This window comes from Artibeus jamaicensis, unplaced genomic scaffold (genome assembly GCF_021234435.1).
Source record: "Artibeus jamaicensis isolate MK-2021 breed Jamaican fruit bat unplaced genomic scaffold, CSHL_Jam_final contig_76, whole genome shotgun sequence".
In the NCBI taxonomy this organism is placed as follows: domain Eukaryota; kingdom Metazoa; phylum Chordata; class Mammalia; order Chiroptera; family Phyllostomidae; genus Artibeus; species Artibeus jamaicensis.
The window spans coordinates 16,020,887-16,035,189 of NW_026521954.1; the positions used below are offsets into that span (position 1 = coordinate 16,020,887).

At 38.5% G+C, this 14,303-nt stretch overlaps 1 pseudogene; it reads right to left on the minus strand.

Annotated features, from left to right (window-relative positions):
- Positions 1-4,954: 4,954 nt before the first annotated feature.
- LOC119045900 (uncharacterized) lies at positions 4,955-5,061 on the minus strand (annotated as a pseudogene).
- Between the last annotated feature and the right edge of the window lie 9,242 nt (positions 5,062-14,303).

A 14,303-nucleotide genomic window follows, 5' to 3' on the forward strand; every position in this document is an offset into this window, starting at 1 on the left:
AACTGTGTTTCAGAAGCAAAATCAAATGGAGAATCTGGGCGCATATCAGGAGAAATGCAGAGTGGGGAGAGAGTTTATCTGGAGAGCAGGCTGCATGAGAGGGGTCTCAGCAACCAGAATGTAAGAAAAATCCACCTGTGCTCCTAACTGTGGGTGAATGTTCAAAATGTGCCAAAATGCCCATGGAATAAGGTGCTAAAGGCAAAATTATAAAGGCATTGCAAACATACTTCTAAGGCTGATGGAAGATTGGAGGAGAAGAGTCCTTCCACCCCATCCAGTTTTACTGACATATAACGAGTTACCCTATAGGACCAATAATAGCAGACTTAGCCCAACTGGAAATAAATCCTGCCCACTTTGCTAAGATTTATCTTGTAAAATTCCATAAATGCAGTAGGGTATCTAGGTCCATTGCATCCATTAGAATTTTTGAGAATGGTATAGATGGCATCATCCAATATTTGTCATTATTTTTATAAGCAGTCATGTTCGCTCTAGCTCCAAGTACTTCCAAAACATAAGGTTTATCTGTTATAGTTTTCACGGCTACCAGAGTAGAAAAGATGGAATTCTATGCTCTAACCCAAATGAGTGACTCCCGTGGGTCTCTCAGGCTCCACAGGAAACAGAGATGTGGATGATGAGATTCCAAAGTGTTTTAAAGCATGAGTTTTGGGGTCAGGCAGAGCGGAACATGTTTAAGATGTGATACCTGATATCACAAAGAATTTAGAAGAAGTAGTTAATCTTTCTCAGCTTCACCTCCCCCGTCCTTTTGGGGGGATAATAAGAAGTACTTTGAATGTCTCTTGCAAAAATGAGATAACACAGCAAAATTTTTCACCATGGTGCCCTATCCAAAAAGAATGTTCAGTAAATGGATATCATTGGTATTTTGCAGGCATAGAACTGCTAAGGAAGTTCACAGCACAGGCTCATTATTTTCCCTTCTGTAGATGTTACTTTGCTTCAAAAACAACATAAAAATAACAGAAAGACTTCAAGTAAAAATTGTCTAACTTTCTCATACTTAAGGATATTGTTTTCCTTCAGTTGATGTATATTTCTCATATAGACATTATTTTTTCATATTTTCACAGATTTTATAGTTTGCTATTCTAAACGTCAGCATATTTCATAAGAGCTTCCATGGTGTTACAGTCTCCTCTGTCTTATCGTTTTTCTCCCCAACGGAGCAGGTTGCCATTCTTTGTGAATGAGATACACACATGTAGAGGATATAGTCTTATTTCACAAAAACAGGGTCATGTCCTATTGATGTTTTGTAACTTTTTTCTCACGTAACAATATGCAGTGGGCCTGTGTCCAGGTAAATGACACAAAGCTTTAGAAACGAGAGCTCCAGAGCACCAGGCTGTGTGTATGCGGTTGTTTATGGCAGTGCTGTTTGTGGCAGTGGGACGACCGGAGTTTGCCTGGATATTGTCCATGGGAGTATGGGGAATAGATTGAAGGGCATATATAATATGAAACACTGTGTGGCTGTTCTGGCACTCCGTGTATAGAGGTTTTTTTTTTTTTTTTTTTTTTAAGCTAGAAAAGAAAGGAGGAGTTCTTTAATCCAGTGCCCTCATTTGACAGATTAGGACGCTGAGTCTCAAAGCAGCTTTCCTACCTTGGGTCCTTTCAGAGATCCAGAATGCGGGCCTGACTCTCACTCAGTCCAGCGCTCACTCACAGCCTCTCGCGCCTCCTGACCCACTGCCTACTGAGTTCTCCTGGAGCAGAGGGCCGGCTGTGGGTGAATGTGAATACGAGTTGTGGCATGCATTAAAAAGGCTTTTAGTGCGACTTCTGCAGTGAGAGTTCAATAGTGTCTTCACCGTACCAGAGGGTGTGGAACATGAAAACTGCATTAGTTGCTCTTCCGTTACAGCACACACGTCACCCGTTGCCACGCATTTGTCCCCTGACTGAGTTTCCTGGGGAAGGTCAGAGCCCTGAATTACTTTGGGCTGCCACGGCAGGGTCCTGAATATTTAATCACACCACTCTGATGGGAAGAGGGTCTGGCAGCAAGTTCCAGGGGAGTGTGGGCCAGTGCTCCTCTGCAGACAGCTGGTGGAAGTGATTCCTTCGGGCGCACTCAAGGGCACTCAGAAAGCGCAGGGGATTCTGAGGCATTCTTTTCCTTCAGCCTGTCAAGGTGGAATTGAGGTTTGTGAGATGACGTGTAGCGGTATTACTTTGCTTTAAGGAAGTTTAGCATGAATTTACAGTTTGGGGAGAAAGGCAGCTGTTGTGTGTTGTACTGATTTGTTTTCCACAATGATGCACCGTCGTGTGCTCTCCTGTCCAATTTAACCCAAAGGTTTCACGGACTGGCAGCCCTTGTGGTTCTCATAACATGATGTAGGTGCGTACTAACTGCAAGACTAGGACACGTGGGCTTATTTTGTTGTTTTAAGCATTTGGCTGATGGCATTAGTGTAGGCATAAGAACATCGATGGGAGTTTTAGCAGAAACTTCACAGAACGGATCACTCACACTAAAGAGAATCAGAACATAGTACTGTACATGATATTAGTGACTAAACATGTTTCTGTGGTTATCTCATGCCATGGACTCTAATATTTCTAGATGTTTGCATAAGTGAGAAAATCCTTTCTTGTGGAACAGATCAAGAATATTTTAATTTTAATACTACCCTTATTTCTTATCATACTTAAACTATTATGTTTTCTTTTGCTGTTTTGTATTTTAAGCACTTCATTAAAATGTATCTTCTTTTTTAAAAAACCTTTTTATGATAAACAAGAAATCTATTTTATGATAAATAAATAGTGTAAGTCAGGCCTGTCTTGAATGAAAAATAGGGCAAAGCTGTTTATCACTAAGACAACGTGACAGTAGCCTTGTAGGTCACCTCTGTCTCCTTCAGGGGTTCCATCCACATTCACCTTTAACTGTCACTTCTGCATGGATGACTTCTGCATGTGACCTTCAATCTTGACCTTTATTCTGAATGCTAAATCAGCATTTCCAAATGCTCAGTAGGTGCCTTGACATCATCTAACACTTAATTCCTGACTTCTGTCTGATAAGTAACAGAAACTCAATAAGAACTGACTAAATCAGCTCTTCATTGTTACATGTTATGGGAGAGTTAGAGAAAGGCCAACAAATCAATTGCTCTTTTCAATTTTTTTCAAAAATTATAAACTGCCCTTCACAGTTTCCCCAGGCTCAAATTTTTCTTTTCTGAACTCCCACCTTACAAGAGAAAGAGATGGAAAGTTCCGAGTCTCTCTTACAAAACAAGTAAAATCAAAGAAACACTGTTTGAAATTCAGCTTTTTCATAATTACTCAAAAAATCAGATATATAACATGATAATTGAAAAAAGAAAGACTAATCTTCAAAAAAGATAAGGGAGAGAAGGGAAGTAGCAAGCTAGATCCAAATGTTTAAATCATGCCCTTGGTGTAGTCATTTTTAAACATATTGGCTGTTCTAATAAAGTTACAAAATTGCAAAAATGCAATGGCACTAAGCCTATGTGTGTTTCTTAGATTCAGATAGACATCGCAGGACTGCCTGTGGTTGATGACTTTTCTTGAAGCCAAATGAGCAACCTGATTGTTTTAAAGCTGCATATTGATTCCCTTGGTATAACTTAACATGAAGCTCCCTTGACTCACTCGTGATTTGCTTTGAAATGTAAGGCTGGGAATGCATTGCCAAGACCATCCCAGCCTATCAGCCAGGGCAGGGGGTTTTAGGTCGAAATAGCTGGCTGATTCTTATAGGTTACATAAAATTTATGTAGAGCCTAATTTCATCATCTTCAGTTTGCAATTTAGCTTTCCTTCAATTTTTCATTCCAAGATAGTAGTTGGCTTAGGTTGCATAGATTACCAAAAGTCTGTGTTTTTGAGTACTCAGGAGATGTTAACTTTGTAAGCTTCCCTGTCCCATATTTAGAGATGCTGTGTCTGTTTGTGGAAGGTGGGGCTCAAGAAATCTGCATTTTAAACAAGCATTCTAGATAGCTCTAATGCACACAGGCCAAAATCCACAGATGGAGAAACACTGAGTAGCAGTGTGGATAAAATTGAAGTGGATATGTTTTAGGGATCTCAATAAAGCAAATAATGTTTAGATATCAACGTTAAAATTATTATATAATTATAAAATATTGTTTTAATAGTCCCAATAATCACGTTTTTTAAAGACAGGAGATCGCAAGGCTGCTGAATAGCTGAGTGACATGAGTCCAAATAAAGGCAAATGACTTGATTTTAATTCCCGTGCTAGATGGGAGCCTTGATTCCAATTTACTCTACATGACCCATCAGAAAAAGGGGCGGAGGGGAATCTATCATGAAGGACAAAGGCTGATAACATAATTCTCAGGACATAATTTCAGCCTAATTTTGTGGAAAAATGGGCTTTTGAACAAGTAAAGACATTTTTTCTTTTTTTTTTCTTTTCATTTTCTTTTTTCTTTTTTCAGTTGGGGAATAAATCTGTGACAGGGAAGGAGACAACTCGCGGCCCCTCAGCCTACCCTCCTCTGAAGTTCCACTGACTCCCCCTTATCTCTGCCTGTCAGGACTCTGATGTGGACGTGCATTTGTTTTTAAGAACAACACATGTATCTGACTCTGACTGTCACTGCTCCCCATCAGCCGTCAGTGAAATGTGTTTCTTCCCAGCTCCCATCACCATAATAATAAGGCTTAGAGATAGGGCTCTGGATAGGCCTTCAGTTCTAGGGGCACAGAGGTCCAATGGGCTGTTCCTCTAAAGTCCGTGGGGATGTCATACACACTTTTTTCTTACCTCTCAACAATCATGAATGAAAACCTGTGGCTCTCCCTCTTAAAAACAAAACAACACAAACAAATGAGCAAAAAACAGCTAGAACTTCATCTAGTGGGGGGAAAAATTATTTCTTCAGCCCTTCAGTCTTTTGTTTTTCACACTGCAGGCACCAAGACCAACGGTCACTAGCTGCCCAGGTACCAAAAAATTATGCTTCTGAAATCTCTTGATGTCGATTCTGCATGTAGAACAATCAAGCTGCCCTATGTCCTTCAGTTATTTTTTAATCTCATAATTTGTATTAAACAGTTTATGGATCTATTTACATGTAATTATTTGTGTTATCTCACTTCCTTAATTCTGCATCACATATTGGCATATGTGATACAGAATTCTCATATCTATCAATAGTTTTAGTCTCATATGAAATTCAATGATGATAGAAAACATACTTAGTAGCATTATCTAGGCATTACCTAGAATACTAATTAGATGGGTTTTAGCTGATTTAGACACAGGCATGAGAAAAAAGGATGACTTTTCATGACAGAAGGTTTGAGTTTGACTTTCCTGGTGTTCACAAAGCTGTTTCCAAAGTTAACGCAAAAGATCTGAGAATGTCGGCATGCTCTTTATTCACTGAAGTAACTCAATGGTGATATTTCTGGAATGATAATGGCCCTGGCATTGGGCATTTCTCTCTAATGGACAGTAACTAGTCTGATACTTTCTTAAGACCCATTTTCAAAACCTGTGACTTTGCATCAAGGCTCTGCTGCTCTCTGCAGCCCTATGGTGAGCTATTTTTAAGCTGCACATGTTTAATTTTGCATAAGGATGTCCATGACCACTAAGGTACACAGAATACACCAAGATGCATTGAGTAGAGCAGGATTTGGGGGGAAACTCCACTGTGGCAAGAGTGTTCTCAGGAATCAGTGGGTTCATTCTTCCTGGAGGAAAAGCTGACTATCTTCCCTTAATCAGTCGTGTCTATTTTTCCATTTTAAGGAGCAATGCTGGTGACCCAAATGTACTTAAGACTTGGCTTGACTTGGACTTGGACTTCTCAAAAAGAGCTGGTCAGAAAAAAAACAAAAACAAAAACAAAATGAATTTCTCCAAAGTGCAATTAGCAGAACACATCTTGAAACATGCCCACACTTTCATGTTCCTCTGTAAGTGATGTAACAGGACCTGCGGTTGCTTGTGCAATGACCCCTCCTCATGAGACCTTTAGTTCTTACGTTATGGTGTATGCCAGTTTGCTTTAAATTAAATTTAGCTACACATTTACTGCAGCAAGCTTTACTAGATGCTGTACCTTCTTCCAAAGATGCTAACTAGTTTGTTCATCCAGAAAACCCTTAAGCCCTCGTGACCTGTACTATAAAGCTCACTTACATTTTTTCTGTAATGATAGCCACGTTGCTGAAATAGTTCTGGAACAATCAAGACATCTGTTGTTCTGGAGCATGCAACCTTTATCATTAACACTTTTGGAGATAATGGCTATATTAATCCAGATTAGCTGATTATTAAGAGAACATTCTTCTTTTTTATTTTCTAAAACTCTGACATTTTATATTTATCTTACAAATTATGTTTTGTATTTTCCTGAGGATAGCATTAAACAACAGTATTTTCCCTACACAATTTCCAACAATACATAGATATAGGCAAATGAGTTCTCTAACAAAACTGGTGATTTACAATTGCTTTCCCTGGAGAAAGGGTTGATCCTATTGTTGCTCAGGGCTAAAGGGTTGATCCTATTGTTGCTCAGGGCTTTGGCATCAAAAATGAACCATCACAGAAGGCTTGTTTTAAGAAACTTCCCCAGCAGAGTGATTTGTATTGACTGACTGTCAGAAGTTATAAAGAGATGCTGATACAGGGATGGTAGCCACATAGGAACTCCGAGTATCCACATGGTTCGCTCTTGCACCTCCTTGAACTCTTTGCTCAAATGCCGTCTCAATGGGTCTTGTCACATCACAGAGGAACATGAAGTGTACGTGTGTTCTAAGACGTATTCTGCTAATTGCACTTTGGAGAAATTCATTTTGTTTTTGTTTTTGTTTTTTTTTTTTCTGACCAGCTCTTTTTGAGAAGTCCAAGTCCAAGTCAAGCCAAGTCTTAAGTACATTTGGGTCACCAGCATTGCTCCTTAAAATGGAAAAATAGACACAACTGATTAAGGGAAAACAGCTTTTCCTCCAGGAAGAATGAACCCACTGATTCCTAGGAACACTCTTGCCACAGTGGAGTTTCCCCCCAAATCCTGCTCTACTCAATGCATCTTGGTGTATTCTGTATACCTTAGTGGTCATGGACATCGTTATGCAAAATTAAACATGTGCAGCTTAAAATAGCTCACCATAGGGCTGCAGAGAGCAGCAGAGCCTTGATGCAAAGTCACAGGTTTTGAAAATGGGTCTTGAGAAAGTATCAGACTAGGACTTCTCTGATCACTCCACTTTACTTGCACCACCATTTGATGCATTCAGTTCTCCTTGCCTGTTCTATTTCTTTCCCCTCATTGTAACACAAGCTTCACCAACCAGTCGTCTGGTGTGTTTGGTTCACTTGTATATATTCAGACTTGAAACCTCACAGCATAGTAAGAGCTAAAAAGGTATTTTAAGAATTGTCTTTACTTAATTTAAGGTAACTTTTTATTTTGAGATAATTTTAGGTACAGGTGGAAAATAAGAAATTATACAAAGGGATCCTATATACACATTACTTGTTTCCCCCAGTGGTAACACTTTACAAAATTAGAATAGAACACCACGACTACAGTATGGACATTGATGGCATCAGGACACAGAGCCATAACAATCTGTCATGTGGCACTCTTACAGTTACATCCATTTCCCTCCACCCCCTACCCTTAACCTTTAGCATCTACTAATCTGTTCTGTTAGGCTTTTTGTCATTTTAAGAATGCTATATAAATAGAATCATGAAGTATGTAATCTTTTGAGATTGGCTTTTGTCACTTAACATAATTCTCTTGAGATTCATCCAGGTTGTGTCTTCCTTCCTTCCTTCCTTCCTTCCTTCCTTCCTTCCTTCCTTCCTTCCTTCCTTCCTTCCTTCCTTCCTCTTTCCTTCCTCCCTTTATTGAGAGAGGGGAAGGGAGGGAGAAAGAGGAAGAGAAACATCAGCATGAGAGAAACATTGATCGGTTGCCTCTAGCATGCCCCCAACCAGGGGCCCAACCTGCAGCTCAGGCATGTGCTGTGTCCAGGAATTGAACCAGCGACCCTTTGCTTTGTGGGTCAGTGCTCTAACCAACTGAGCCACACCAGCCAGGACATAGTTCATTTCTTCTTATGTTGTGTATTAGTTCATTATATGGATGTGCCACTGTTTTAACTATTCAGTCACTGAAGAACAACTAGGTTGTTTCCAGTTTGGGGCTATTTCAAGCAAAAATACTATAAGCATTTGTGTAAAGGTGTTTGTCTGAACACATATTTGCATTTCTCTGGGATAAATGCTTAGGACTCCAATTGCTAGTTAAACAGTTAATGTATATTTAGAATTATATACTAGTAGACTTTTTCAGGGTGGCTGAATATTTTACATTTCCACCGATAATGTATGAGTTCCAGTGTGTCTGGACCTTCACCAGACTTTGATCTTATCACTCCTTTTTTTTAGCCATCCCAATAGATGCATAATGGCTCATTGTACTTTTATTTTGCATTTCAGTAGCAACTAATGATATTAATTTTTTATGTGCCTATTTGCCATCTTATATCTTTTCTAGAGAAACAGGTCTTTATATCTTTTGTTTATGTTCTAATTGCATCATAAAATTTTTATTGTTGAGTTGTGAAAATGCTTTATATATTCTAGATGCTGCTTCTTTGTCAGATATGTGATTTATAAATATTTTATCCTACTCTGTAACTTGTCTTTTCATTCTTTTAACAGAGTCTTGATGAATGAGATTTTAGAGTTGAATGACATTTAACCTGTCCATTTCTTTTAGAATTTAGATTTTAGATTTTTAGAATTGGATGGCAATCAACCTGTTGATTTCTTTTAGAATTTAGAACTTAGATTTTAGAATTTGAGGACATTCAATTTGTCTAACAACTCTTTGCCTAGTCCATGGTCTTGAAGATTTTCTCCTACTTTTTTCTTAAACCGAAACTTCCATAATTTTACATTTAAGACCATGATCCATTGTGAGCTAATATTTGTACAAGGTCTGAGATCTTGGTGAAGGCTTTTTTTTTTTACTATTGATGTGTCATTCATTGTTCCAGCACCACTTGTCATTGACCTGCTTTTGCATTTTTGTCAAAAACCAGCTGTGTGTAATAATGTGGCCATAGTCCTAGATTTTCTAATCTGTTCCATAGAACTAAGTGCCCATCTATCTACCAATACCAAACTTAGGTAGAGTAATTTTAGAACTTAATCTTCTTCTCAAAATGGTTTTTGCCACTCTAGTTTCTTTGTCCTTTGTCCCTTTCTCTATATACTTTAAAATAATTTTGCATATATTAAAAATATCTTGCTGAGAGTTTGATTGCTGCCTTTAATATGTGAACATGTCATGTCTCTTTATTAATTTAAATATTTTAGTTTTTAATCATCGTATTTATAATTTTCAGCATGCAAATCTTCAAAATATTTTGTTAGATTTATACCAAAGTGTTAATTTTTTGAGCAACTGTAAATGATTCTGTATTTTAAATTTCAGTGCCCACATGTTCCTTGCTAGCAGTTGATTTCTCAGTAAAACAACAATGTATAAATGGTGTCCTGTGACCTGGCTGAACTCACTAATTAAATCTAGGAGTTTGGTTTTGTTGGTAGATTTATTGATAATTTTTACATAGATAATCATGTCTTCTGCAACTAAGATAATTTTATTTATTGCTTTATAATCCTATATCTTGTATTCACTTTTGTTATCTCATCTCACTGGCTAGTACTTCCAACACTATGTCAAATAACACTGGCTGGAGCAGCGTTTTATTCCTGCCCTGGTCCTGCTCTTAGGGTAGAAGCACCCAGTGTCTCTACTCAGTGTTAAGTGTAATGTTGTAGTAGATTTTTGTAGATGCTATTTATCAGGCTGGGGAAGCTGCCTTCTATGTCTATTTCTCTGAGATTTTAAAACATATAAATGGGTGTTGAATCGTGTCATGCTATTTTTCTGAATCGACTGATATGATTACGTGATTCTTTTTCTTTAGCCTGTAAACATGGTGAATTACTTCAACTTTTTTTTTTTTGATGCTGAGCCAGTCTTAGATCTCCAGGATGAAATCCACTTGGCTGTGATACATAATTCTTTTTATGTATTCCAGAATTCTCTTTGATAATGTTTAGCTAAAGGTTTTTGATCCTATATTAATAAGATCTCTGTGTACAGTTTTCTTTTTTGTTATTGTCTGGTTTCGGTATCAGGGTAACACTAAGTCCATAAAATGAATTGCAAGGAGTATCATCTCCTTTCTAGTTTCGGGAAGAGATAGTTCAGAACTGGTGTTAATTATTCTTTACACATTTGGTAGAAATCTCCATCCAATAAAACCATGAGACCTGCTGTTTTCTTTGGGGAGGTGAATTTTTAAAAATGTACATTCAATTCACTTAACAATTATAGGGCTGTTTAAATTATTTCACTGGTAGATAGTTTTAGTCTTTATTTTTTTTGAAGAATTGGTCTATTTTTCATAAGATGTTAAATAATGTCTGTAGAGTTGTATGTGGTATTCTATTGATATTTACAAGTTCTATAGTAACAGCCTCCTTTTAAAAGGATCTTTTTAAAATAATTTAAAATATATATTTTAAATCAATTAGTTAAAATACAGCTTAAATTCTGAGTACATTAAATATATCTGGATTCTAATATATCCAGCATAGATTTTTTTTTATTTTCTTAACTTCCATAGTGTGAAACTTCCATAGCATGTGAAACACACTTCCCATAGTGTGTTTTTTTCATCAGCTCATTCAATTTATCCATCTAATTTTTCAAGCTTTAAACTAAGCCATCCTTAATTCTTGTCTTTTCCTCATTCCCAGCCCTACTTATTCTGTTGCCAAATATATCCAGAAACCAGCCAGCTCTCACTTCCCCTCCGGGGGAGGCCACCGTCCTTGCTCCCCCAGACTACCACCGTGCTTTCGGGTGTCCATTCATCACTCCAGCTCCCTACAATGCACCCTTCCATGGCAGACAGATCATAGCCTCCATCCCCCTAGTGCCTGGAGACACACCCTGACACACACTGACTGAAACCCAAACCCCTCACCCTGGCTATGAGGTCCCCACACTGGCAGACTCCATGAAATCTTCTCCCGTAAGGTCTCCTGGCTCAGTCTGCATACTTCAGTGGCTGCATCCTTCTTCCTGTTTCTTTAGGATGTCTTGCCATTCTCTTCTACGGGTCTTGACACAAGCTGTTACCTCTGCTTGACATGCTCTTTCCCTGAACATCTTGTGATTGGCTCTTCTTGTAATTTATATCCCAGCTTAACTGTCTTTTTTAAAAGATGTCTTCCCTGATCACCTAACTTACTGACTTTCTGTTTTACTAATCTGGCTTTAAGAGTCTCCATAGCACTTACTCATATGTGATATTTTCTTATTTATTCCTTGTTTATTATACTGAAGTGTAAGCTTCAAGAATGCAGGGGCTTGCCTTTCTTTATTACTATACCTTCAGCACCTAAAAATATGTATAGAACATAACAGGTGATCAGTATATAATTTCTACATAAATGAATGGAAGGGCACTGTGGTTTGTATCCTCTATACCTTACTTCATTCTCCAAAAAATGAACAAAATATTCTGATCCCCAGTTTATAGACAAGAAAGTAAGGCTTTAAAATAATTAGCCCAACCACAGAATGACAGTGGTGTATTTTTTCTGCCTATTTCAAACTGGGGACATCATCATTTAGGGCAAATGCATAGGAGCAAGAATTTCAAAAAGTATGTTGCTAACCATGAATCTATTTTTATCTCTGACACTTTCAACTAAAGTTCTGATAATTTCTGGAAAGGATGCTGCATGATCCCATTTAAATAATTATACCACTGAGTCTGGTGGGAATGTGGAAGGGTTACAGAAGAAGTTCTAGATATATGCTAAAACTCTTTAATATTTACATTTATACAAAACAAGCAAAAACAAAATAAAGTAGAAACAAATCCTGCAACCTGCCCAAATCACCTTTGTTTTTGAATGAAAACAAAAACAAAGACAATCAAACCCCTTTTACCTTAAGAGAAGTTAAGCCTGTAGCTTTCTGGCTTTAAAAGCAACTGCCTACCTTTTTAACACTGTCTTTTTCATGGAAAAGTACTTTGTGAAATTTGCAGACTCCCCCGGTAGTGCTCACTAATAAAATAAGTCCATTGGTAGGGAGCTAGCAAGTTGCAATGTGCCTCTTACAAATATGAAGAAACTGAGGCAGCTCTTTCTTGGAGGCCAATGCAGTAAATTTGTTTTGGAGCTCAGTCACCCAGAGGCAAAGTCTAGGTGCTGGAAAGTTGTGGTTTCCAGGCTGCGGTATTTTAAAGGAAATAATGTTTTTTTTTTACTAATTTCCAAATACCTGAGCCCGGATAGTGCTGAAAACAGCTAAATTTCTGTAACAGCTTATTTTCCACCTCTGTGCCCATGAAGTGGAGTAGATTTATCTGTAACAGAACAGCCTTGCCTCCATTGGGTGGTAAACCTTCAACTCTCCTTGTTTAGAATCAGGGTCAGCTCCTCCAAGGAGCCTTTCCACCAATTAGGCTTCCTGAATCTGATTAACACTGTATCAGGGAATTGTCTGATGTCTGACCTTGAGCAGCATGCTTCCCTACTTCCCTTTTATTTTTGGAATCATTTTGCACAGCCTTGGACCCTAAGATACATCCTCAGCAGGCTCGATGGCATTAGCAGGCTCCTTTTATTAGTATCCAGAGGGTTTCGGCCCCAGTGACCTGTCATCTGTCCCCTCACCCGCTTCCATGCTGATTCATTGATGAGCTGGCATCGCAGGCCCCGCCTCCCTGTGAGTGGTCTGCGAGTTGCCATCGGTTTTGAAGAGGGGATGCAGAGCTGAACCACAGTGGGTTACTACAAGTGTGAAGGGCAGAGCCTATCTGTTGCCACGGAAGAACTTGGTGACCATTCCGAGGAGCAGCCCTCTCTCACCAGCCTGTTACTGTTCTGTCTCGGCTCCTCTAGCTTTGGAAAGGAATTTCTGATTCAGGCACTAACAGCTAATTCCACAGGAGTTGTAAAGCAGCCTGTGACATAAACTGAGACAGAAGTTTCCCCTCAGAGACTGTCTTTTTGTTTCTTGGCAAAGACTTCTGGCTCTCCTCAGAGGAATACCTTGTTGCTTAAGATGAGTGGCTGTAGAAAGCGGTGTAAACGTGAAATATTGAAATTTGCCCAGTATCTTCTCAGACTATTAACAGGTTCTCTTCATACAGGTAATGACTTTTTTTTTAAATAGAGGCTGGTAGAGCATGATAACGAAGTTGAAATGGAAGAGGGGAAGCTCACTATTTCTGTGTTGTGTTTGTTTTTAATATTGTCAATAAAATACAGTTTTGTGAGTGTTTGCTGAGATTCACGTTTCTAGAAATGTGTGCAGTGCAGATCTCGTGTAGGGGAGAATTGGATGCTGTGGATGTATCTTTTATGTCTTTTTGGCAGTGTTGCTGTTAAATGTGCCTCAATCTAAGGAAGCAATGTCTTCAGAGCAGAAGGATTTTTTTTCTAAATGCTTGATTGTGTGTGTGGGGCGGTTTTCCCTCTCTCCTGCTTGCTGCAGTTTGCTGGAAAATCACATAGCTGTCTGTATTTGGAAATTCTGCAGGTATTTAGAAATTCTGCAGGTGTTTGGAAATTCTCTACAACTCTTGGGTCATTATAATCCGTAGATTATTTCTAGTATTTGGTCACAGAGCGTGGCAGTGAAAGAGTCAAGAGCATTTGTTTTGGGTTTCTGAATTCCTTGCAAAATGTGAGCAAAATGTGAAAACAGCTGAAGAGTAGAATGTCCATGAGATGTTTGATATTTGTTTCGTTGCAGTGGATTTCAGTATTTAAAAATTTGCATGATTGAAATAGAAACTCTATTTCAATCTGTTTCTATAACAAGAAAATATTTGAAGGTGCTTCAAAATCATGAGCCTACCCTAGCAGTTGCTCATGAAATTCCTAGGCAATACCTGTCATTGAAATAGTGACAGGTGGGACCCAAACTGCTCTGAATCTCTTATTAGTAATTGATATATTGAATGGGCCATCAAACTTCTGACAGGCAAAACTTGGTTGCTACACTGCATTTTTATTCTGGCCATGGAATGCTATTGTTAGCTGTGTATTTTCAACTTAGATTTGTCTTCTTTAATTTAGATAATGAGAAAGGAGTTTGTATGGAAACCTATGCACTGTGACGCAAAGGTGGAGAGGTGAAGGTGAACAACATTTTCTCTGGGAAGGAAACTCTCTGGCTAAT